Raw genomic sequence first — 26,357 nt, forward strand, 5'->3', positions numbered from 1 at the left:
TCTAGCATCAGTGGCTCACCCCCAATCTAATGGTCAAGCGGAAAGGGCAAATCAAGAAATTCTACGGGGTATCAAACCAAGGCTTATGGTTCCCTTAAAGCGGACGCCGGGTTGTTGGGTCGAGGAGCTACCTTCTATGTTATGGAGCATTAACACCACACCCAATAGGTCTACGGGTTACACGCCTTTCTTCATGGTTTATGGAGCGGAGGCGGTTCTTCTTAGTGACATCCGTCACGATTCGCCCCGTGTGGCAGCTTATGTTGAAGCTGATAATGAGAAGGCACGTCAGGATTCTCTGGACCTGTTGGATGAAGAGCGGGATCTTGTAGCAGCACGTTTGGCGATTTATCAACAAGATCTTCGACGTTATCACAGCCGCCGGGTTAAAACTAGAACCTTTCAAGAAGGTGATTTGGTGCTCCGGCTCATCCAGGATCAGACTGATATGCACAAGTTATCCCCCCCTTGGGAAGGACCCTTTGTGGTCAGCAAAAATCTGCACAGCGGATCCTACTACCTCATTGATGTTCGAGAGCATGAAGACTCACGTCAATCGGAGGAGGAGACAAAGCGGCCATGGAACATAGCTCTCCTTCGGCCTTACTATACTTGAAGCCATAGGCTTTTCACCTGTACATATTTATGACAGTGTATATACCATATAATAAACCGGAGCCTCCGTTATAAGCGGGGTATCTGTTCTTTCTTATATCATATGTGTGCTTTTACAAGTTAACGGTCAAAGCGGAGCCTTTGTTAAACCGGATTTAGCAGCTGCACAAAGATAAAGAAAATCACTAGGGGGCTTGGTCATGTTTGAACCACAGCTATACCTCTTGATAGGCATTTCAGCCACACAAGGAAAAAATTGTGGAGCCAAAGAGAGTATTGTACACAGTACAAACTCAAACATAGGCACACGCTGAGCATCGCTCACAAAGTTACTTAGGGGCTCTTTTTTGCAAAGCAACAAAGAGTTTGAAAGGACCCTCGTAATTGGCTATCAAGCCACGGCTTGGAAGCCTGGTGTACTCACCTAAAACCCCGAGTTAACCTGCCTTCATCAAGTAAGCCACTCCTATCCAGGTAATCTTGGCATGACCCATCGAATGTTTGACAAGTCAATCTTTTACAGACCTTGAACTTGTCATAGTTAAAATGATGATTGGTTAATTGGAGGCCCATCTTAAAAGGCTTTGTTAAATGGTTTAACTCAGAGGCCTGGCAGCCCATGAAAAGCCTCAATTTGGAGCCTGGCAGCTCGTAAAAAGCCTCGCATATTTTTCTATTTGAATTTTGTTTGTTGACAATCATAAGTATTTTTTGATAAACCGGCGTCCTTGACCCGACTTGCTTTCCAACCACCAGTTGTTGGCACATGATCAATTATAAACCGGTGGTCATTGACCCGGTCTGGTTTGACTAAATCACCAGTATTATAAAGAAAATCTGGTAGTTATACCGGTCCGGTTTAATAGATAGACCAACATTATGAAGATGAAATTACCGAACGTATCGGGTTGGTGTTAAACACCTTTGCTGTATACACGTTTGGTCAATCAATGAGGTATGTTCTGTACATTATTTTTTGTACAAACACTTGATTATTCAGCTAAAGTACTATATACTTCTTGGATATTATGACATGTTTAGCGGTAAACCGCTAGACACTTTTAAGTTTTTTGGACCCAGGAAGGCAAGTCATCATAGGCTATGCATAAAATATATCCTGAAGGGCGGCACAGATTGTCACAAAGCATTATGAAACATGCTCGATGGCATGACAGATAAACAAAGTTTCAGCTATCCTATTACATGAAGCTTCAAAGCGGCTCAAACAGTGCCATTGTTTTTCACAGTAGCCGTATAAACCGGCGACCGGATCAGGACTCTTCATCACGACGGTTTGACGGTTGCGGATCAGTTGGTGTAGGCACTTCTTCATCCCTCCCCAGCCGCTGGAAATCAACCATTGACCAATTGATTCCGGTTAACGCTTGGAACACTGCTTCCTCATGGATAATATCAGAAGGGTTAATATCAGGGGCATAAGTGTGCTTATGAATCGGAGGCACAAGTTCTTCGACTTCATGGATCTCGGCCGGCTGTCTTCTCCCTTCTGCATCATAAAACGGTTGAAAATGGGACAAATCGGTGTCCTCAGCCAATTTGCTGGCCGCTGGTCGCATCTGTTTGGTCAGCCGCCGAAGATCATCATTGTCAAAGTTTGAACCGTCTTCTTTAACGCCTGGATATCCTTTAATGATGTCCTCCTCTTCAAGGTCTGGAATCCAGGCCTTGGCTCGAATAAGGGTGGTTAATGCTCCTGTTGTCGCAGCAGCTCTTTTCAACTCGACAATACGCGTCGGTAACATGCTCAGCTTCTCAAGGGTCTCTTTAATCAACGTTGGCGCCGGTTTGTTATAAGCCGCTGTACTAATGGCTCGCTGAGATCCAGAGTATAGCTGCTCAACCAATGTATATGCCGCTTTGAGCTTCATCCGCATATCTGCACCAAGATGAGTGATCCGAGTTCCTGCCAAAGATTTTATCAACATTTTGGTCAGTTTTGAGATTCATTGACTGGTGCAACATACATAAGCAAACACTTACCAAAGATAGAAGAGGTCATAGCGTTGATTTGGCGCTTCAAACCGGCTAGTTCTTCAACCACCGGTTTCAGGGCTTCCTCGGCATCTATAGCTCTTTTGGTCAAACCGGCTTTTTCGGTTTCCCATTCAACACGACCTTGGTTGAAGGATTCTTTCAATTTTTCCATTCCGGCCAGGGCCCGCGTCAGCTCCTCTTTGGCTTTTGCAGCTTCACATTTTATTGCAAGTCAGAGTTTTGGGCATCTTTGCTTCTCATTTCAGCCTGCACCATTGAAGGTATATTCAACAAAACAACATATTTATGCACTAAGTATAAAGCATATAACAAGTTATCCACTTCATACTTGGGGGCTAATGCCTATTTGCTCTCAAATACTACCCTCTATACAAGTCTTCAGAACAATGCAAGCATTATCCTTGACACTTGGGGGCTAATGTACGTTTGTTCTAAACCGGCGGTGTGGATGAAAAACCGGATTAACTTGCCAAGTTAAACCGGCCTTTGGGGGCTATGCTGCAGAACGTTATCTAATTTTTCAAACATGAATCTTATCTATGATTGAGGGCACGCCTTTGCAAGGATCAATGATGGGATGCTTGAAGTGTTACAAAGACCCGGTTTATGATTAACGATCATAAAACGGCTCTTGGAGGCTACTTGGAATAGTATTTCAGCTATAAATCAATGTGCAAGGGAGAAGCATTTACCTCATATCGTTCTTTCATTAAATTCACCAAACTGGCTTCATAATCCCGGTTTGAGTGCAGACGGTTCAAGAAGCCGGAATGAAGCTCATCAACGTTAAGATGAGCATAGTTTGATAAGTCGTTGCTCCATTTACCTTTATCCCTGGCAATTATCTCTTCTTTGGCACTATGCTGAGCCAAAATGACGGGATGACCAGGAGAGCTGTGGCCTGTTCCAGTAACAATAACGTCATCACCTTGGCCTTCAGGATTTTTGGTGGATGATGATGGAATTTCACTGTCTTTCATTGGATTAGCCCGGTTGGTTCTGCCGGTTCAATATCAGGGGCTGCAGGCTCGGCATCTGTTGGTTCGTCAGTATGTTGGCCGTCAAGGGGCGGATCATCAAAAGTTGTTTCAGGATGGAGGCCTTCCAGTTCACCAGTCTGCTCCGGTTCACCTCTTGGTTCTTCTTCTTCTTCGGTAACAGGGTCTTCTGGCGGATTGGTGACCCGAGCTTTCTTGCTGGGTCTGGCTTTGGCCCTGCAAACAGAATAAAAAGGATTAATATCCTGTTCAAAAGATGTAGGGCACATTGAAAGGAAAGGTTTTTCATAACTCACCCGGCCACAGTTTTCAAAGGGGGAGTTGGGTTGCTGTCGATTCACCAGAAGAGGAAGGAGGTGTCACCTGATAATTTGAATCGGACGGATTAAGAGGATGTCTAAAATGACCTACCTTAGGGTAAGAATGGTCAGAAGTAGGAGAGACCTCAGACCAGCGCTTCCGAACCGGATTATCTGGTAAACCGGTAGAGGTGACCTGTTGACCACTGTGCCGGGTTGTCCGGCGAGCTTCATGCTGTTGAGTCTTCAAAATAAATGTTGGATCCAAGTAAGCAAGAGGATGAGAAAAGCTTACTTTCTGGATTGTTTGGCGAGTTTTTTGTGTTGGCATAGAGTCTGAACCGGAGGAAAGGGTAATTACCTCTACGTCCTCAGCCTGACTAGCTTCTGCCTCCTCCTGAGGAAGATCATTGTTAACAAGATGCATAAAAAAAGAGCCAAGTGAATCAAGTTCTACCTCAACTTCTGGGTCATCAGTATCATCATCAAGTTCCATATTAATCCGGTCAGCCGTTTTCTGCTTTGACGTACGTTTTATGGCTTTGGTCTTCGGGCGGGTTGGTTTGACCACTTTATCTCTAGTTGGCTTTGCCGCTTTCTCTATGGATTTCCATTTCCAGAAAGGGTCATCACCCTATATATATAAAGAAGAAGGGTTACAGCTTGTATAAGTCAAAGATATTAGAGATGAAGAGGAAGTGTAATGCTTACAGCAGGCGGTTTGTTCTTGGTGTAGAAGGGATTCAGACCGGTTTGACTACAGACCGGTTCCGATTCATTCAGAATTTTCTTTACTCCTTCAATAACTTCTTCCTCGGATAATTGGATGTTGCAGTGGCGTTGAGGATCGTCAACTTCACCGGTATATTCGCACATTAAACCGGGACGCCGGCTTAGCGGCAAGATACTCCAGGATATCCAACAGCGCACAAAATCCACACCTATTAAACCGTTTGCCATAAAGGCCCGGAGCTTGGCGATTTGAGGAGCGTATTTTGCCCTTTCTGAAGAGCTCAGGCGTTGTGGCATTGGGTGAGTATTGGATAATCTATGATCACGGAAGCCGGGGAGGGGATTTTCATCCTCAGGCGAAGTGTCTCTGCAATAGAACCATGTTTGATTCCATTCCTTTGGGTGGCTATGATGCTTGGCATGAGGAAATTCCACTTCTTTCCGCTTTTGAATCGAGACACCACCAAGCTCTGTGTTCGGGCCATTCACAAACTCTGTGCGCCGGTTTAAGTGAAAGAAATCCCGGAACAGTTCTGTAATTGGTTCTTCTTGTAAATAGACTTCACAAAAGACTTGGAAATTGCATAAGTTGGAGACTGAGTTGGAACCAATATCTTGTGGATGCAGTTGGAAGCTGGCAAGCACATCTCGATAAAATTTTGACCCTGGCGGTTTGAAACCACGGCCTATATGGTCAACAAAGATTACCACTTCGCCTTGTCTTGGGGTTGGAGGATTCTCAGTTGCTGGAACTCGCCATTTGATCTCAGTTTTCTTAGGCAGAGAGCCGATGCTAACCATCTCATTCAGTTGAGCCTCAGTAACCCGGGAACGAGCCCAGTTGCAGGCAGTGAATTGTTTGGCCATTGCAAAGCGAACAAACTGAAAATGAAAGGCCGGTTTATAAATTATGCATGATTATACACAAGAGACAAGGGAGAAAGAAACATACTGATATGATAAATGGTACAACCCGGAGACTAGTATAATGAGAAACAAAGGTAATGCTAGCGCAGGATTGATCACACACTGTTAAACCGGAGCATAATTATGAAGGTAACATATTCTTCCGGTTTATCAGAGGGCTAATGGCATAGACTATTTATACAATGTTAAATCGCTTATATTGGTGCGAGGAGAAACAGATCTCACAGTGATGTATAAAACTTTCGGATCTAAAGATAAGACAGAAAAGTAAAAATAATTGGATCTTGAAGGGGTGCAGAACTGAAGCAATTTTTGACAGACCAGATCAGTTCTTTGTGCATAAGGATTTGTGATGACCATGGTAGGTAAGCTACGGCAAGAGATGCATCAAGCATGAAGTGTCCATCTATTAAAGGAAGAACAGGGAAGAATAGCACTGATGAACTTCGGAAGAACTGCGAAGAATGTCAAAACCCTAGAACAGATCTATGGTGAAAAAAGCAGAGAACTTACCGGAGCTGGTGAGGAAGCGGAAGGGCGCCGCAGTGTTCTGGTGCGTTCAGGGCAATGCAGCGACCAAGGTCGGAGCAGAGACGACGGTTGACGGTGGCGGCGGAGTTCCAGAGGCTGAGCGGCACGAGGAAGACGACGCGAAGAGGCACGGGGGGAAACGGTGAAAATGACCCATCGGTCCTATTTATAAGGCGAAGTGAAAAAAATGGCAAGTATGGGAACCGAGGAGCCCAAAAAATGGATAAGTTAATAAAGGTGTCGCCACGATGACGGGATATATATTAAATGAAAGAAATCTCCGACATCAATGGATGGATGACGTCAGGACGGTTTATCGTAATTTTGAAGTATGACGTCACGGTGGTTTACAAGATCAAAAATGAAGATAAGAGAGAAGATTTTTTCTAAAGTGTGGAAGATTGACATGAACAAGTTCAAACCAATCTGGGGCCTAATGTTGGGGATATTACTACTGGAGGTAAACCGGCCTTATGTAGCCGGGTTGACTCTTTGAAGATTAGAAGCCCATGAAGATGTAAGGATGATGGCGCTTTACGGAGGGCCCAAAGGCGGGTTACAATCTGTACATGTAAACCGGCCTAGTCATGTAACTTGTATAGTAAGATAGAAAGAGAGAGGCCGAACTGGATACGTTTATAAACCGGCTTCGGGACTCTGTAGTCCGGCGGGCGTCAACCTATGTATATAAAGGGACGATCCGGCCGTGGTTTAGGGAAAAACAACAACTCGAGATCCAGACAAAGCGGATTCGCTCCCTAGCCTTCGAAACCCTAGCAATCCCAATCACAACTAGACGTAGGCTTTTACCTTCATCGAAGGGGCCGAACTAGTATAAACTCCCGTGTCCCCTTGTCCGGTTTAACCCCTTTAAGCTAACCCGTTGCGATGGCTCCACGACTAAGTCCTTTCACGAGGACATCTGCCGTGACAAACCCATGACACATATCTTACTCAAATCATTTGTGAAGGTCAGAAAATAACGGTACCTGCCGCGAGCCCCAACACTCATCGGACTGCATACATCAGTATGTATTATTTCCAACAAGTATGTTGCTCGCTCCACTGTTCCGGAGAACGAAGTCTCAGTCATCTTGCCGATGAGGCATGGTTTGCAAGCATCAACTGATTCATAATCAAGTGATTCCAAATTCCAAAAGCCCATCAGCATGGATTTTCTTCATGCGCTTTACACCAATATGACCTAAACGATAGTGCCACAAATAAGTTGCACTATCATTATTAACTTTGCATCTTCTAGTTTCAATATTATGAATATGTGTATCACTACGATCGAGATTCAATAAACCATTCACCTTGGGTGTATGACCATTGAAGGTTTTATTCATGTAAACAGAACAACAATTATTCCCTGACTTTAAATGAATAACCGTATTGCAATAAACATGATCAAATCATATTCATGCTTAACGCAAACACCAAATAACATTTATTTAGGTTCAACACTAATCCCGAAAGTATAGGGAGTGTGCGATGATGATCATATCAATCTTGGAACCACTTCCAACACACGTCGTCACTTCACCCTTAACTAGTCTCTGTTCATTCTGCAACTCCCGTTTCGAGTTACTAATCATAGCAACTGAACTAGTATCAAATACTGAGGGGTTGCTATAAACACTAGTAAAGTACACATCAATAACTTGTATATCAAATATACCTTTGTTCACTTTGCCATCCTTCTTATCCGCCAAATACTTGGGGCAGTTCTGCTTCCAGTGACCAGTCCCTTTACAGTAGAAGCACTTAGTCTCAGGCTTAGGTCTAGACTTGGGCTTCTTCACTTGAGCAGCAACTTGCTTGCCGTTCTTCATGAAGTTACCCTTCTTCCATTTGCCCTTTTCTTGAAACTAGTGGTCTTGTCAACCATCAACACTTGATGTTTTTCTTGATTTCTACCTTCGTCGATTTCAGCATCACGAAGAGCTTGGAAATCGTTTCCGTTATCCCTTGCATATTATAGTTCATCACGAAGTTCCAGTAACTTGGTGATAGTGACTAGAGAACTCTGTTAATCACTGTCTTATCTGGAAGATTAACTCCCACTTGATTCAAGTGATTGTAGTACTCAGACATTCTGAGCACATGCTCACTAGCTGAGCTATTCTCCTCCATCTTGTAGGCAAAGTGCTTCTCAAAGGTCTCATTCCTTTCGACATGGGCATGAGTCTGAAATACTATTTTCAACTCTTGGAACATCTCATATGCTCTGTGGCGTTCAAAACGTCTTTGAAGCCTCGATGCTAAGCCATAAAGCATGGTGCACTAAACTATCAAGTAGTCATCATATCGAGCTCGCCAAACGTTCATAACGTGTGCATCTGCTCCTGCAATCTGTCTGTCACCTAGCGGTGCATCAAGGACATAATTTTTCTGTGCAGCAATGAGGATAATCCTCAAATCATGGATCCAATCCGCATCATTGCTATAACATCTTTCAACTTGGTTTTTCTCTAGGAACATATCAAAATAAACGGGGAGCTACATCGCGAACTATTGATCTACAACATAGTTATGCAAATACTATCAGGACTAAGTTCATGATAAATTAAAGTTCAATTAATCATATTTAAGAACTCCCAGTTAGATAGACATCCCTCTAATCATCTAAGTGATCACGTGATCCAAATCAACTAAACCATGACCGATCATCACGTGAAATGGAGTAGTTTTCAATGGTGAACATCACTATGTTGATCATATGTACTATATGATTCACGCTCGACCTTTCGGTCTTAGTGTTCTGAGGCCATATCTGCATATGCTAGGCTCGTCAAGTTTAACCCGAGTATTTCTGCGTGTGCAAAACTGGCTTGCACCCATTGTATGTGAACGTAGAGCTTATCACACCCGATCATCACGTGGTGTCTTGGCCCGACGAACTTTGGCAACGGTGCATACTCAGGGAGAACACTTGTACCTTGAAATTTAGTGAGAGATCATCTTATAATGCTACCGCTGAGCTAAGCAAAATAAGATGAATAAAGGATAAACATCACATGCAATCAAAATATGTGACATAATATGGCCATGATCATCTTGCGCCTTTGATCTCCATCTCCAAAGTACCGTCATGATATCTATCGTCACCGGCATGACACCATGATCTCCATCATCTTGATCTCTATCAATGTGTCATCACATGGTCGTCTCACCAACTATTGATTTTGCAACTATTGCTATCGCATAGCGATAAAGTAAAGCAATTATATGGCGCTTGCATCTTATGCAATAAAGAGACAACCATAAGGCTCCTGCCAGTTACCGATAACTTTAAAAAAACATGATCATCTCATACAACAATTTTATATCTCATCACGTCTTGACCATATCACATCACAACATGCCCTGCAAAAACAAGTTAGACGTCGTCTACTTTGTTGTTGCAAGTTTTACGTGGCTGCTACGGGCTGAGCAAGAACCGTTCTTACCTACGCATCAATAACCACAACGCGGTATAATGATTGCTTTTTGATCATCAAAAAGAACCCTGTTCATTGAATCCGATTCAACTAAAGCTGGAGAAACAGACACCCACTAGCCACCTGTGTGCGAAGCACGTCGATAGAACCAATCTCGTGTAAGCGTACGCGTAATGTCGGTCTGGGCCGCTTCATCCAACAATGCCGCTGAATCAAGAATCAACTAGTGATGGCAAGAAATATGTATATACCCACGCCCACAACTCCTTTGTGTTCTACTCGTGCATATAACATCTATGCATAAACTTGGCTCTAATACCACTGTTGGGGAACGCAGTAATTTCAAAAATGTCCTACACAGACGCAAGATCATGGTGATGTGTAGCAACGAGAGGGGAGATATCGTCTACGTACCCTCATAGACCATAAGCGGAAGCGTTATGAGAATGCAGTTGATGTAGTCGTACGTCTTCACGATCCGACCGATCCAAGTACCGAACGTACGGTACCTCCAAGTTCAGCACATGCTCAGCTCGATGACGTCCCATGAACTCCGATCCAGCAGAGCTTCGTCAGCACGACGGCGTGATGACGGTGATGATGATGCTACCGGAACAGGGCTTCGCCTAAGCACCGCTACGATATGACCGAGGTGGATTATGGTGGAGGGGGGCACCGCACACGACTAAAAGATCAACTGATCAACTTGTGTTTCTATGGGGTGCCCCCTGGCCATGTATATAAAGGAGTGGAGGAGGGGGGAGGGCTGGCCCTCCTATGGCGCGCCCTGTGGAGTCCTACTCCCACCGGGAGTAGGATTCCCCCCTTCCATGTAGTAGGAGTAGGAGAGAAGGAAAGGGAAAAGAGAAGAGAAGGAAGGAGGGGGCGCCGCCCCTCCCCCTAGTCAAATTCGGACTTGGCCTTGGGGGGCGCGCAGCCTCCTCTCTCACTCTTTCCCCTAAAGCCCAATAAGGCCCATATACTCCCCGGTGAATTCTCGTAACTCTCCGGTACTCCGAAAAATATCCGAATCACTCGGAACCTTTCTGATGTCCGAATATAGTCGTCCAATATATCAATCTTTATGTCTCGACCATTTTGAGACTCCTCGGCATGTCCCCGATCTCATCCGGGACTCCAAACTACCTTCGGTACATCAAAACACATAAACTCATAAAACCGATCGTCACCGAACGTTAAGCGTGAGGACCCTACGGGTTCGAGAACTATGTAGACATGACCGAGACTCATCTCCGGTCAATAACCAATAGCGGAACCTGGATGCTCATATTGGTTCCTACATATACTACAAAGATCTTTATCGGTCAAACCACATAACAACATACGTTGTTCCCTTTGTCATCGGTATGTTACTTGTCCGAGATTCGATCGTCGGTATCTCAATACCTAGTTCAATCTCATTATCAGCAAGTCTCTTTACTCGTTCCATAATGCATCATCCCGCAACTAACTCATTAGTCACATTGCTTTCAAGGCTTATAGTGATGTGCATTACCGAGAGGGCCCAGAGATACCTCTCCGACAATCGGAGTGACAAATCCTAATCTCGATCTATGCCAACTCAACAAGTACCATCGGAGACACCTGTAGAGCACCTTTATAATCACCTAGTTACATTGTGACATTTGGTAGCACACAAAGTGTTCCTCCGGTATTCGGGAGTTGCATAATCTCATAGTCTTAGGAACATGTATAAGTCATGAAGAAAGTAGTAGCAACAAACTAAACGATCATCGTGCTAAGCTAACGGAATGGGTCAAGTCAATCACATCATTCTCTAATGATGTGATCCCGTTAATCAAATGACAACTCATGTCTATGGCTAGGAAACTTAACCATCTTTGATTCAACGAGCTAGTCAAGTAGAGGCATACTAGTGACACTCTGTTTGTATATGTATTCACACATGTACTAAGTTTCTGGTTAATACAATTCTAGCATGAATAATAAAAATTTATAATGATATAAGGAAATAAATAATAATTTTATTATTGCTTCTAGGGCATATTTCCTTCACCAAGCAGCACTCAAGAACAGAAGAGAGCCAAGGTGAACACAGGTGAAGGGGAGGATGACATGGAAAAAAGGGTCGGTCTTGGTAAGGTCGTCTCACCTTTGGTGTGCTCATTCGAGGGGCGCCGCCAGGCCCAATGAATATTTTTTTTTGGAACTGTCATGGTGCGGGTAAAGCTGGACAGTTCGGGAGCTTCGCGATTTCGCGAGGCAATTTGCCCCTACCCTCTTGTGTATTCTCGAAACTCAACTAGAAAGTGCAAGGGTAGAAGCTTTAGCAGGCACGCTTGGCTTTGATAATTCTTATGCTGTTATTAGTCAAGGAAGGAGTGGAGGCAGAGGTCTGTTTTGGAACAATTCAATAAAAGTTGAGATTCTTGGTTACTCTGTTTATCATCTTGATGTTTCTATTGAGGAACAAGGTACAGAGAAGTGGAGGATGACATGCGTTTATGGGGAGGCACAGACACATCTGAGGCATCAAACCTGGACAACATTGAAAAATATCAGTACTTTAAGTGCTCTTCCTTGGCTCTGTTTAGGTGATTTTATGAGCATCAAGGGGTTGGGCAGCGTAGCAATGCTCATATTCAAGCTTTTTGGGATGCCCTAGATGTTTGCATGTTGATAGATTTGGGATACAAAGGGAATTTTTGGATGTTCGAGAAGAAAGTAACAGGAGGAACACACACTAGATGTAGACTCGATAGAGCCCTGGTGAATGCATCATGGTTCGCCAGGTTCCTTTTGGCTTCGGTGAAGCACTTGACTGGCGTCACCTCCGACCATGAGCCGCTCCTGCTAGAACGAGAGGTTGGGCATGTTGCTCAGTTTCAGAAAACGTTCAGGTATGAGACGATGTGGGAGACCATGACAATTTTCGGGATATGATATCAGAGGAATGGGGCGCTAGTCCTCCTTGTACAACGGTACACAGACTACGTAACAAACTTTCAGATCTAGCAAAGGACTTGGGAAGGTGGAGTCGAGATACTTTTGGGAATGTTAGAAAAGAGATAAAGAAGTTAAAACAGATGCTCGAAGAACTGAAGAACAATCCTTTGCGGACTGTCCCTTCTCGAGCTAAAGATTAATGAAAGGTTGATAGAGATGTATCACAGGGAGGAGATTATGTGGCGTCAAAGAGCTAGGGTGGAGTGGCTATCTGCTGGAGATAAAAAATGCTAAGTTTTTTCACCTGCGAGCTAGCCTCCGACGGAAGAAGAACATGATAAATGCGTTACAGAACTCTCTAGGTGTGGAAGTAACGGACCCAGGAGAGCTAAAAGCGTCAGCAAATGGTTTTTACCAGTCGCTATATCAGTCTGAGGGAGTGCAAAACATGGAGGCGGTATTGTATCATGTGCCAAGGAAGGTTACAGATGAGATTAATGCCACTTTGTGTGCCTCGTACACCAAGGAGGAGGTCAAATCTGTTCTATTCCAGATGTTTCCTACCAAAGCACTAGGGCTCGACGGCTTTTCGGCCCACTTTTATCAGCGTCATTGGGATGTATGTGGCGATGAAGTGACCAACATAGTTCTTAGAATTGTCACGGGTGAGGAGAGCCCGACATCGATAAATGATACAGTATTGGTGCTAATTCCTAAGGTAAATAACCCTATGTTACTTGCTCAATTTCGTCCAATAAGTCTTTGCAATGTTCTGTACAAGATAGCATCTAAGGTGATATCAAACAGACTGAAAATAATCCCGCCTGACATTATCTCTGAAGAACAATTTGCCTTTGTTCCTGGGAGGTTAATCACAGACAACATTATATGTGCTTATGAGTGTTTGCACTTCATGAAACGGTCGAGGGCCAAATCAAATAGTTTTTGCGCTTTAAAATTGGATATGATGAAGGCTTATGACATATTGGAGTGGGATTATCTGAGAGGAATAATGACAAAGCTAGGATTCAATCAACATTGGATAGACACTGTCACGGGCATGGTATCCTTAGTTTCTTTTTCAGTTTGTTTTAATGGTGAAAGACTTGAATCTTTTAATCCTACACGAGGTATCCGGCAGGGAGACCCAATCTTCCCCTACTTATTATTGATTGCATCAGAGGGCCTCTCGTGCCTCCTTAAATCAAGATCTCAGTTGTCTTTGACAGGAATCAAGGTGGCTCCTACGGCTCCCATCGTGAACCATCTCCTGTTTGTAGATGATAGCGTGTTGCTATTCAAGGCCAGTGGGGAAGGATCAATCGTTGTGTCAAAACTACTCGATACTTATTGTAATGCTTCTGGACAGAGGATCAACAATGAAAAATCTTTGATTTTCTTCAATAAGGGCTGCCTAGCTGTTTTGAGAGAAACTGTAAAAAAAACAACCTGTAAGTGTACAATGAATCATTGAGCGAGCGCTACCTTGGTATGCCGACTGATGTTGGCCACTCGAAGAATGTAACTTTCAGATATCTTTGAGATAGGGTTTGGGAAAAGATCAAAGGGTGGATGGAGAAACTACTTTATTTAGCTAGGAAGGAAGTGTTGATCAAATCAGTAGCTCAAGCGATTCCTGTATTCTCAATGTCTTGCTTCAGATTACCACGAGGACTTTGTGACAGCATTACATCCACCATCCGATAGTTCTTTTGGGGATCTAAGCAAGGACGCAGGAAGCCCAATTGGGTAGCATGGGATATCCTAACGATGCCAAAGCATTTGGGAGGACTAGGTTTCAGAGATTTGGAGATATTTAACCTAGCTCTTCTAGCAAGGCAAGCGTGGAGGACCCTAACTGATAGTTCCTCTCTCAGTGCAAGGATTCTGAAGGCTGCCTACTATCCGGACTGTTCCTTGCTGCAGGCCGAATTGGGAGCTCATCTGTCCCAAATATGGCGAGCAATCTTGGACGGTCGTGACATCTTGGCTCAAGGGCTCACACGCAGAATTGGAGATGGAGAAACCACGAGTATATGGCATCACAATTGGATCCCAAGGGATAGCTTCGAACGCCTGATCACCTCTCTTCTACCAAACCCTCCTGACAGAGTGGCAGATCTCATTGATGTTTCATCAGCGAGCTGGGACAAGGGCCTGGTCCGGACAGTATTCACTCGCTTTGACGCGGAAGCTATTCTCAAAATCCCGCTATGTACGCGAAGGGTAGCTGACTTTTGGGCATGGCATGAGGAAACCCGAGGAGATTTCTCTGTGAGATCGGCTTATTGTATGATACTTCGAACGAAGCATAGTAGAGAGGCCTGGCTGAATGAGGAGGGGGGAACATCTTATGAACACAGCCAAACTAGCAAGTGGGATATGATATGGCATCTTAAAGTTCCCTCAAGCTCAAAATGTTTGTGTGGAGGTTAGCCTGACAATCTATGCTGACGGGAACAGTTCTAAAACACCGCCACATGGCGACAGAGGATACATGCTTGTTCTACGGATCAGTTGATACTTCGAAGCCCGCGCTAATTTCATGTCTGATGGCGACAAGTGTTTGGGCCTTGGCACCCGATGAACTGGTGGAACATATGCTTGATCGAGCAGAGGATACCCCAAAGGAGTGGCCGTTTGCTTTGTATGAAACATTAAACCATGATTTGTTTTATCGTCTAGTGGTTACCTTATGGACACTCTGGAGAGTAAGGAGGAAAGCCATTTACGAGGATATTTTTCAATCTCCTCACTCGGTTAACAACTTCATATCGAGCTATTTGGGCGAGCTGCGGATCATTAGTGCAAAAACAACAATGCAGTTTGCACCGACGGTATTGAGACCTAAGAGATGGGTGGCACCAACGACTGGCAATGCCGAAATTAATGTTGATGCAGCTGTTTCCAGGCAAGTCTATGGATCAGTTGGCGTGATTTGCAGGGATCAGGACAGATCTTTCTTGGGAGCCTAGTCTCTTTGCTTTCCGAACATTGTGGACCCTCCGACTCTTGAAGCCCTAGCTATCATAGAATCTCTTGCATTGGCAGATGATCTATACATGAGACGAATTCAAGTGGCGTCGGTTTGCAAACTGGTGGTTCAAAGTTGACAGAAGGATAATTTGGCAAGCTATGGTGCAATTGTACATGAAATACTAGATCACTTTTTAGCTTTTGAGTTTTGCAATTTTAGTCATGAGTTTAGGAGCTCTAATTATGAAGCTCACAACATAGCGAAGCATGCTTTATCTCTCGGTGGTGGCCGCCATGTTTGGTTAGGACACCCCGGGAACTTACCATCTATCTCTGTAAACATTGTGACGAATTAATAAAGCTTCGCGACGTTGTCTCAAAAAAATCCAAGGTGAACAATAAATTCGTTTAAAATAGAAAAAATATCATGTGCTAAATGCTCATGTGCCTCAAATCCGTGTCAAATTTTGTGGAGTTTGGACATTTCAGTAGCTCTCAGCAAAAAAGAAAAAAATTCGGTTGTAAGAAAGTTTATTGTTCACGTATTGTTTTGACGATTTTATCTTTTTTGCCATGAGCTCCTTGGATGTCCGAACAAGCTGAAATTTGGCACGAACATTACGCAATATAACATCTTCCACCTAAAAATTCAGAATTTTTAGTATTTTTTTAATTTACTATTCACCAGGTACAAATGAGCCCGGGCACCGAATTGCATTTCCTAGTGCAGTTTTGGCCTCTAAAACAAAAGTGAGGCATATATGTGTTTTCATGTGAAGTATAGTTGTACTTCTCGCGTGAAAGTTTAATTGTGCTTCTTCGAAAAAGTGAAGCCCAGTTGCTTCCATGGGAAGCACAACCGTCCTTTAACAAAAATGGTTTTTGAAGCACAGTTTAATATGGTTTTTGAAGCACAACCTTAGTACAGTTCTAGAGCACAATTTCTATTTGAAAAAAAAATCATTGAAACATGTTAACATGGGATCTGCTTTTGAAGATCTCGACATAAGAAACGCAATAGTGCAAACTGATCGTGACTTGGAGGTGCGGTTTGAGAGATAAATCATTTTTTAAAAACGAATCTAAGAAGAAAAAACACAAACAAACAACCTTCCATCCACCAATTCGTTGGGTGAGAAAACCGACCAAAACTCTCTAGCTGCACAAGTGGCGCGCATGTGATGCGTCACTTGCCATCACTAGAGAAGATGCTTGACGGGCGCCATTGTCAAGGCCCAGGTCCGCCGTCCCAGGGTACCCTGGTTCCCATTGGGCCGATAGTTGTCGTCATAGTAGGTGCAATTATGGAAGGAAAATTGTGTCAACTCTTATGATTTGCACCACAAAATCATACCAAGTATTAGGTCTATAATCAACGATATTCACCCGACCAAATATGCAACTTCTTTCATGTGTCATGGGGCAAATGTATATGGTGTGGCAAGCCTTAAATCATACAAAGTACTAGGTGTATAATCATGGATATAGACCATAATATTCACTCCACCAAAAGATCAGGTAATAGGTGTATTCAGTCCACCAAAGAGACACATAACCTAGCTGGCTTAGGGCATCTCCAACGCGGTGATGCAAAATGCCCGCAGACATCCGGATCGACACGTCCGGACCTTTTTTTGCCATCGAATATGGTTCTGCATACGTCCGCGGACGCGTCCCCGAGCGCCGCCCGCACCGCATTCAATGTCCGCTCATAGCAACGCAACTAGAGTAAGCGATGGGACAACTTCCTAATGCATTGAATCCGGCTGCCCATCCGTCCGTCTGCCCGACATTGAACAGGCAAGACGGTCGAGTAACCCACTCTGGGTGCCGCATTCAGACCGGCGCTTCGCCTGGCTGGCGGCCAATATATAAAGCACTGTCGCACACAGCTAAACTTTACCACTCCACTTTCCGCACTCCGTCGTTCATGACCAACGGCAAACCTCCACTCCCATTCGTCCTCTGCTCACAACCTTCTTCCGATGTAATGATGATGATCGGCAGTGAGTTTGTTTTCATAAATATGGGAGCAACTCTCGTCACCTGCTAGTGAGATGTGGGAGCAACTCTCATCGGCGCATACGCATGAGATGGTGGCCCTTGCGAACTGCTGGCAGGCCCTGTGTGCACGACACATACATGTCAGACTGCCGCCGGGTTTACATCATGTTTTCCTACTGTTATTTATAGTATTTTCATTCAATATAACACTTTGTGGAGTAATTCTAATGTCTTTTCTCTTATAATATGCAAGGTTTACACAAATAGGGAGAATACCGGCAGCTGGAATTCTGGACCTAAAAAAGCTATGTTAGAGATACCTATTCTGCACATCTCCAAATGAATGAAATTTTATAGAGATTTATTTTGGAATATATATGAAATATTGGAGAAAAGAAATACCAGAGGGGGCCACCCAGGTGCCCACTAGGCACCAGGGCGCGCCTTGGTGGGTAGTGGCCCCCTGGCCATCCTCCGGTGCCCATCTTCTGGTATATAAGGTCTTTTTCCTAGAAAAAAATAAAGGGAGGACTTTCAGGATAGAGCGCCGCTGTCTCAAGGCGGAACTTGGGCAGGAGCACTTTTGCTCTTCGGTGGAGCGATTTCGCCGGGGATACTTCCCTCTGGGAGGGGGAAATCAAAGCCATCGTCCTCACCAATGATCCTCTCATCATGGGAGGGCCAATCTTCATCAACATCTTCAACATCATCATCTCATCTCAAAACCTTGGTTCATCTCTTGTGTTCAATATTTGTGTCAAAGCCTCAGATTGGTACATGTGGGTGACTAGTAGTGTTGATTACATCTTGTAGTTGATGCTAGTTGGTTTATTTGGTGGAAGACTATATGTTCAGATCCATTATGCTATTTATTATCCCTTTGATCTTGAGCATGAATATGATTTGTGAGTAGTAGCTTTTGTTCTGTAGGACATGGGAGAAGTCTCGTCATAAGTAATCATGTGAATTTGACATTCGTTCGATATTTTGATGATGTGTATGTTGTGATTCCCTTAGTGGTGTTATCTGAATGTCGACTACATGACACTCCACCATCTTTGGGCCTAAGGGAATGCATTGTGGAGTAGTTATTAGATGATGGGTTGCTAGAGTGACAGAAGCTTAAACCCTAGTTTATGTGCTATTCCGTAAGGGGCTGATTTGGATCCATATGTTTAATGCTATGGATAGATGTTATCTTAATTCTTCTTTCGTATTTACGGATGCTTGCGAGAGGGGTTAATCATAAGTGCGATGCTATCAAACTATCTATTACCGACAATTTCAATGCCTGCAGAAATTACCTTGTTGAAAATTGCTTGTCATTTCCTTCTGCTCCTTGTTGGGTTTGACACTCTTACTTATCGAAAGGACTACGATTGATCCCCTATACTTGTCATCAAGACTCTTTTCTGCGCCGTTGCCGGGGAGTGAAGCGCTTCTAGTGAGAGGAATTTGGTAAGGAAAATTTATATTACGTGCTGAAATTCACTGTTACTTGCTATTGTGGAAAACAATCATTTGAGGGGTTTGTTCGGGGTATTTTCAGAGTCGCTCCTCAACCTACTACACCTACTGAAAATATTGATTATGAGATTCCTTCGGGTATGATAGAGAGACTGCTAGCTAATCCTTATGAAGGAGATGGAACACTACATCCTAATATGCACCTAATCTATGTGGATGAAGTTTGTGGATTATTTAAGCTTGCAGGTTTACCCGGAGATGAGGTTAATAAGAAGTTTTTCCCTTTATATTTGGGGGGGAAGCATTGACGTGGTATAGGCTATGTGATGATATTGGAGCTTGGGACTGGAATCAATTGAAATTGGAATTTCATCAAAAGTTTTATCCTATGCATGTAGTTCATCGTGATCGGAATTATATATATATATAATTCTTGGCCTCGGGAAGGAGAAAGATCGCTCAATCTTGGGGAGGCTTAAATACACGATATATGCATGCCCCAATCATGAACTCTCAAAGGAATTTATCTTATAGAATTTTTATGCTCGACTTTCTCATGATGATTAGACCATGCTCGATTCTTCTTCTACCGACTCTTTTATGAAGAAAGCTATTGAATTCAGGTGGGACCTTCTTGAAAGAATTAAACACAACTCTAAAGATTAGGAACTCGACAAAGGTAATGAATCAGGTATAGCACTTAAGTTTGATTGTGTTAAATCTTTTATGGATACCCATGCTTTGCACATGTTTAGTACTAAATATAGACTTGACTTTGAGATAGTAGCCTCTTTTTGTGAATCATTTTCTACTCATGTTGACCTCCCTAAGGAGAAATGGTTTAAATATCATCCACCTGTTAAAGAAAAGATTAAGGAGACAGTTATAGTTAAAGATGAAACTATCGTTTACAATGTTGATCCAGTTGTGCCTATTGCTTATATTGAAAAACCACCTTTCCCTGTTAGGATAAAGGAACATGCTAAGGTGTCAACTGTGGTTAACAAAAGTACTATTAGAGCACCTAGATGACCCTCTGAACAAATTAAAGTAGAACCTAGTATTGCTATGGTTAAAGATCTCTTAGTCGATAATATTGATGGTCATGTTATTTATTTCTGTGATGAAGCTGCTAGAATTGCCAAACTCGATATAAAGATAAAAACAAGCCCATTGTTGGCATGCCTGTTGTCTTAGTTAAAATAGGAGATCATTGTTATCATGGCTTATGTGATATGGATGCTAGTGTCAGTGCTATTCCTTTCACATTATACCAAGAAATTATGAATGATATTGCACCTGCTGAAACAGAATATATTGATGTTACTATTAAACTTACAAATAGAGACACTGTTACACCACTTAGGACTGTTAGAGATGTTGAAGTATTGTGTGGGAAAATAAAACACCCTGCCGATTTTCTAGTTCCTGGTTCTCCACAAGATGATTTTTGTCCCATAATATTTGGTAGACCCTTCTTGAACATTGTTAATGCTAAGACAGATTGCAAGAAAGAAACCGTCAGTGTTAATTTTGGTGATGTGTCTCATGAGTTTAATTTCTCTAAGTTTAGTAGACATCCTCATGGTAAAGAATTGCCTAATAAGCATGAAATAATTGGTCTTGCTTCTATAGTTGTACCACCTACTGATCCGTTAGAATAATATTTGCTAGACTATGAAAATGATATGCACCTGCATTAAATAAACGAAATAGATAAGATGTTCTTTGATCAACAACCTATCCTTAAACACAATTTGCCTGTTGAAACTCTAGGAGGCCCTCATCCACCAAAAGGTGATCCCGCATTTGATTTAAAGCAATTGACTGATACCCTGAAATATGCTTATCTTGATGAAAAGAAGATATATCATGTTATTATTAATGCTAACCTTATAGAGCATAAATAAAAGAGATTGTTAAAAATTCTAAGGAAGCACGATGCTACTATTGGATCTACTCTTGATGATCTTAAGGGCATTAGTCCCACTCTCTGTCAGCACAAGATTAATATGGAACCCGATGTTAAACCAGTTGTTGATCATCAACGATGATTAAATCCTAAGATGAAGGAAGTGGTAAGAAGTGAAATATTAAAACTTCTGGAAGCAGGTATAATTTATCCTATAGCTGATAGTAGATGGGTAAGCCCTATTCATTTTATCCCTAAAAAGGGAGGTATTACCATTGTTCCTAATAATAAAAATGAACTTATTCCACAAAGAATTGTGGCTGGTTATAGAATGGAAATTGATTTCAGAAAATTAAACAAAGCTACTAGAAAAGATCATTACCCTTTGCCTTTTGTTGATCAAATGTTAGAAAGGTTGTCAGAGCGCACACACTTTTGTTTCCTTGATGGATATTCCGGTTTATCTCAAATACCTGTATCACAACCTGATCAAGAGAAAACCACCGTTACTTGTCCTTTTGGAACTTATGCCTATAGACGTATGCCTTTTGGTTTATGTAATGCACCTGTTACCTTTCAAAGATGTATGACTGCTATATTCTCTGACTTTTGTGAAAACATTGTTGAGGTTTTCATGGACAATTTCTCCATTTACAGACCTTCTTTTGATGATTGCTTAAGCAACTTTGATCGAGTTTTGCAGAGATGTAAACAAACTAAGCTTGTCTTGAATTGGGAGAAGTACCACTTTATGGTGAATGAAGGTATTGTCTTGGGGCACAAAATTTCTGAACGGGGTATTGAGGTGGATAAAGCTAAGGTTGATGCAATTGAGAAAATGCCATGTCCTAAAGATGTTAAAGGTATAAGATGTTTTCTAGCACTACAAAGAAAGACACATTCGTGACATTTTGGGTTGAACAATTTTTTTCTGTCATGCTTATGACACTTCTATGATGATAATTGTGACAAAAATCGGTATCATATAGATGTGGTGGGCGCCTACTTCTATGACAGAAAATCATGACAGAAAATGGGCTTTTCGTCCTGGGCGGGCCGGAGACGCGGCTGCATGACATTCTTTGGGCCGTCCATGACGAAAAAAACCGTGGTAGAAGCAAGGGCAAGGAAAATATCGGTGAATTCCCGGTCACATTGGGTGGTCGGGGCCGAGCGATGCACAGATGTTTGTGCGTTTCTCTCGTACACGTATGCGCGTGTGTGCGAGGCATTGTGCTCTAACTGAACCTGAGCGAGGCGTTGGTCTCTAACTGAACCCGAGCGATTGCACTAGCTACGCTACTGAACCCCGATCGATCCCCTTGCTGTTAACTGAACCCGAGTGAATCCTTCGCTACTACTGCTAACTAAAGTCGGTCGATGCTGCATCTTGATGAACAATGAGCATTGTTGGGGGGGTGGATGAACAGTTCCTGGTGGGGGTGGATGAAATGGATCCCGTGGTAGTAGAGGCCATTGCCGCTGGATGAACAAGACCCCGATCGAGCCGGTTGGGGTTGGATGAATAGGACCCCGTGGAGGGCTGGTTGAACAATGGCCCATGGAGAGTTGGATGAATAGTAGCCTGTGGAGGGGTGGTTGAATAGGACCCCGTGGAGAGGGCTGGTTGAACAGTAGCCGGTGGAGGAGCGGTGGAGGCTGGATGAACATGAGCCCGTGGATGAATAGTCGCAGGTGGAGGCTAGAGGAGGTCGACGGTGGATGAACAGTATGTTGGGGAACATCGTAATTTCAATTTTTTTCCTACGCACATGCAAGATCATGGTGATGCATAACAATGAGAGGGGAGAGTGTTATCCACGTACCCTCATAGACCGTAAGCGGAAGCGTTATGACAATGCGGTTGATGTAGTCGTACGTCTTCACGATCGACCGATCCTAGTATCAAAAGTACGGCACCTCCGCGATCTGCACATGTTCGGCTCGGTGACGTCCCACAAACTCACGATCCAACAGAGTGTTGAGGGGGAGCTTCGTCAGCATGACGGCGTGATGATGGTGATGATGATGCCATCGGAACAGGGCTTTGCCTAAGCACCGCTATGATATAACCGAGGTAGATTATGGTGGAGGGGGGCACCGCACACGGCTAAGAGGTCAATGATCAACTTGTGTGTCTATGGGGTGCCCCCTGGCCACGTATATAAAGGATGGAGGGAGGAGGAGGTCGACCCTCATAGGGCACGCCCAAAGTGTGGAGTCCTACTAGGACTCCCTAGTCCTAGTAGGATTCCACCTCCCACATGGAATAGGAAAAAGGGAAGGGAAAAGGAGAAGGAAGGAAGTGGGTGATGATGATATAGACCTGGGGTAGGGTCATAGGCCTGACCTATGCGCCCTATCCAAGGTCATTGTCCTAGAAACAAAGAAGCTCAAGAGACAACAGGGAGGGCCCAACAAAGGTGTCAAGTGCAATCCACTCGACTGATCAGCTACTCGGAGACCCCTCCTTCCTGAAGTCGCTCGACCAATTGACCACTTGACCATACAAGAATCCACTCGACCTATTGAAGACCAGGAGTCATCTGGAACGACAACGAATGAGAGTTCACTCTGTAATCTTTAAGACCATTAAGGCATTTAAGGCTGGCGTTACCAGTAACGCCTCATCTTTATGTACATTGAACCCTTGGCAACATGGGAACTGCTGGCGTCCTGGCGTTCACTATATAAGCCACCCCCTCCTCTGGCACAAGGGTTCGCACCCCTGTAACACACACACGCATAATCCTATCGACCGCCTCTAGGCACCGAGACGTAGGGCTATTACATCCTCCGCGAAGGGCCTGAACTCGTAAAACTTCTGTGTACAACTTCTCCATAGCTAGGATCTTGCCTCTACATACCTACCCCCATTCTACTGTCAGTCTTAGATCCACGACAGTTGGCGCCCACCGTGGGGCAGGTGTCTTAGCGACTTTTTGGTGAAGTTGCGATTTTTCTGACTCCCATCATCATGGTTTCCGGCGGTGGATTGGCTGAGGGCCGCGAGATCCGTCTCGGCGCGCTCGTATTCGTGGCCGACGACTCCGCCTGGCTTTAGGAAGCTCCCCTCGATGTTGACGCGCTCCCCATCCGCGGGGCGACACACTTTCACGCGTGCGTCTGCAGCGTCCTTCTTCGGCAGCCATCGACCCAGTATCGGTCGACTCCTATGGTGTCCTCGCTCCCCGCTGTTCGCCGGCGCAAGCGATCCGGTCGGTTGCGACTTCAGTGGTGGGTGAGACATGCGGTGGCCCGCCAGTCGACCACCCCACAAGTCATGGCAATCGAGCCCGACGAAACTCTCTATGGCCTGTTCGACTGGCTCCGTCGAGACCACATCCGAGTGCGATAGCAGCGATCCCGCGGCTGAAGTCTTGATGGTCAACGGACCATGTAGTCCTCCTGGCTTCCCCCGCGATGATGGCGGTGATGGTGGCGGCGATCCGTCAAGCGTTCACGAGGAGTACCGCCCCGAGCCCATTTCTTCGCAGCTGAGAGAAAAGCTTCACCGCCGCAACATGGATGCACTTCACACGCCCATCATTGGGGAAACCTCCAAGGCTCGGGCCTTGGAGGAGGCACGCCTGGCCATTTTGGCTGAGCGCACTCGACTGGAGAACCTTTAGTGTGCACTCGATGAGCGTGCACGACAACGGATCCCCGAGTCCAGTCGACGACAGCTTTTTCCACCTCAACCTCAGTTATACAGCACTCTGATTCAAAATCTCACAGCTGTAGCCCGCATAGCAGAGTCAATTCAGCCTTCCCAGTTGGGGGCTAGCAGAGGTTTGATGTAGATCCGGGCCTTACTCCGGGCAGCAGGAGAGCAGAAACAATAGTATCTCAGTCGCGAAATAGGATTCATAGCAGATCTGTGATGGCGGATACAGTTCAGTCGGCTCACAGCCCAAGATCGCCCCCGCAGCGTGAGAGACGTGGACATCGGCAGGATCAATACAGAAACCGCGAGCAGTATGATCATCGACTCGGCCGCGATGACCGGCGTCGAGTACCCACGCCTCCTCCGAGGAGTGGATCATATGTGCCTCGGCAGTATGATGAAAGACGCCCTCACAACGGTGATCAAAGGGTACCAGTCGACCCAAGGGAGCTAGGCTTTGATGCGAGATCTATTCTCGTACAAGGTCTAGTCGACAGGAACAGAGCACACAGAGAGGGTCTTGACGGAGCTCACCCGACTGGCAGCAGGGTGCATGTTTCAGGTCCAGAGTGTTTCAGCAGAGCAATCAGGGCTGCAATGATTCCTCCCAACTTCTGGTTGGCAACTGGAGTCAGCAAGTTCACTGGTGAGTCTAAGCCTAATACTTGGCTTGAGGACTACCGAGTGGCTGTACAGATCGGTGGTGGCAATGATGAAGTGGCCATGAAGCATCTTCCTCTGATGTTGGAAGGATCAGCCAGAGCATGGTTGACTCAGTTAGCACCAGGCAGTATATTCAGCTGGGAAGAACTTGCTTGAGTGTTTGTCAAAACTTTTGAGGGTACTTGCAAGCGACCGACGGGATTAACGGAATTGAAGCATTGCATGCAAAAACCTAGTGAGACTCTGAGAGATTACATTCAGAGGTGGACCACTTTGCACCACACAGTGGAAAATGTGTCCCACCATCAAGCAGTCTGCGCTTTCAAGGAAGGCGTCAAGAATCGAGAGCTGGTCCTGAAATTCGGTCGGACAGGAGATATGTCTCTGACTCGGATGATGGAAATAGCCACTTGGTATGCTAACAGAGAAGAGGATCGACTCCGCAGTGGTAAGAGCAAACCATTCGGTCAGGACACTGGCGGGGGCACTTCCAATCGGAAACAGAAGCGCAAGGCCGAGCCAGCTACTCCTGGTGAAACTTTAGTCGTGGCTCAAGGAAAGTTCAAGGGGAAGCCCAAAGGGCCCTGGACCCCCAAGAAAGTGAAAGATCAAGCCAGAAATGATGTGTTGGATTTACCATGCCACATTCATACTAAGAAGGATGAAGAGGGTAATCTGATTTATCCTAAACATACCACTCGACAGTGTCGATTTTTGATCCAGCAGTTCCGAGAAAAGCAACCCAATGAGAAGGAAAAGGAGTTGGACAAGGATGAGGATAAGGATAAGGAAGAAGATGATGATGGTTTTCCCAACGTCATTTCCACTCTGATGATTTTTGCTGATGTTGAGAGCAAAAGTCGACTGAAAGTTATCAACAGAGAAGTGAACATGGTTGCTCCGGCAACACCCAGTTATTTGAAGTGGTCTCAGACTGCCATCACGTTCGACCAGTCTGATCACCCAGCACGTATAGCCACCCCTGGGAGGCAAGCGTTGGTGGTTGACCCAGTTGTTGAAGGCACTCGACTGACCAAAGTGCTAATGGATGGTGGCAGCGGCCTGAATATCCTTTATGCTAAAACTTTGAAGGGGATGGGCATTCCTATGTCCAAGCTTAACGAAAGCAATATGAGTTTCCATGGCGTCATCCCTGGAAAGAAAGTCGAACCACTCAGC

The sequence above is a fragment of the Triticum urartu genome, chromosome 5 (assembly GCF_003073215.2).
Source record: "Triticum urartu cultivar G1812 chromosome 5, Tu2.1, whole genome shotgun sequence".
In the NCBI taxonomy this organism is placed as follows: domain Eukaryota; kingdom Viridiplantae; phylum Streptophyta; class Magnoliopsida; order Poales; family Poaceae; genus Triticum; species Triticum urartu.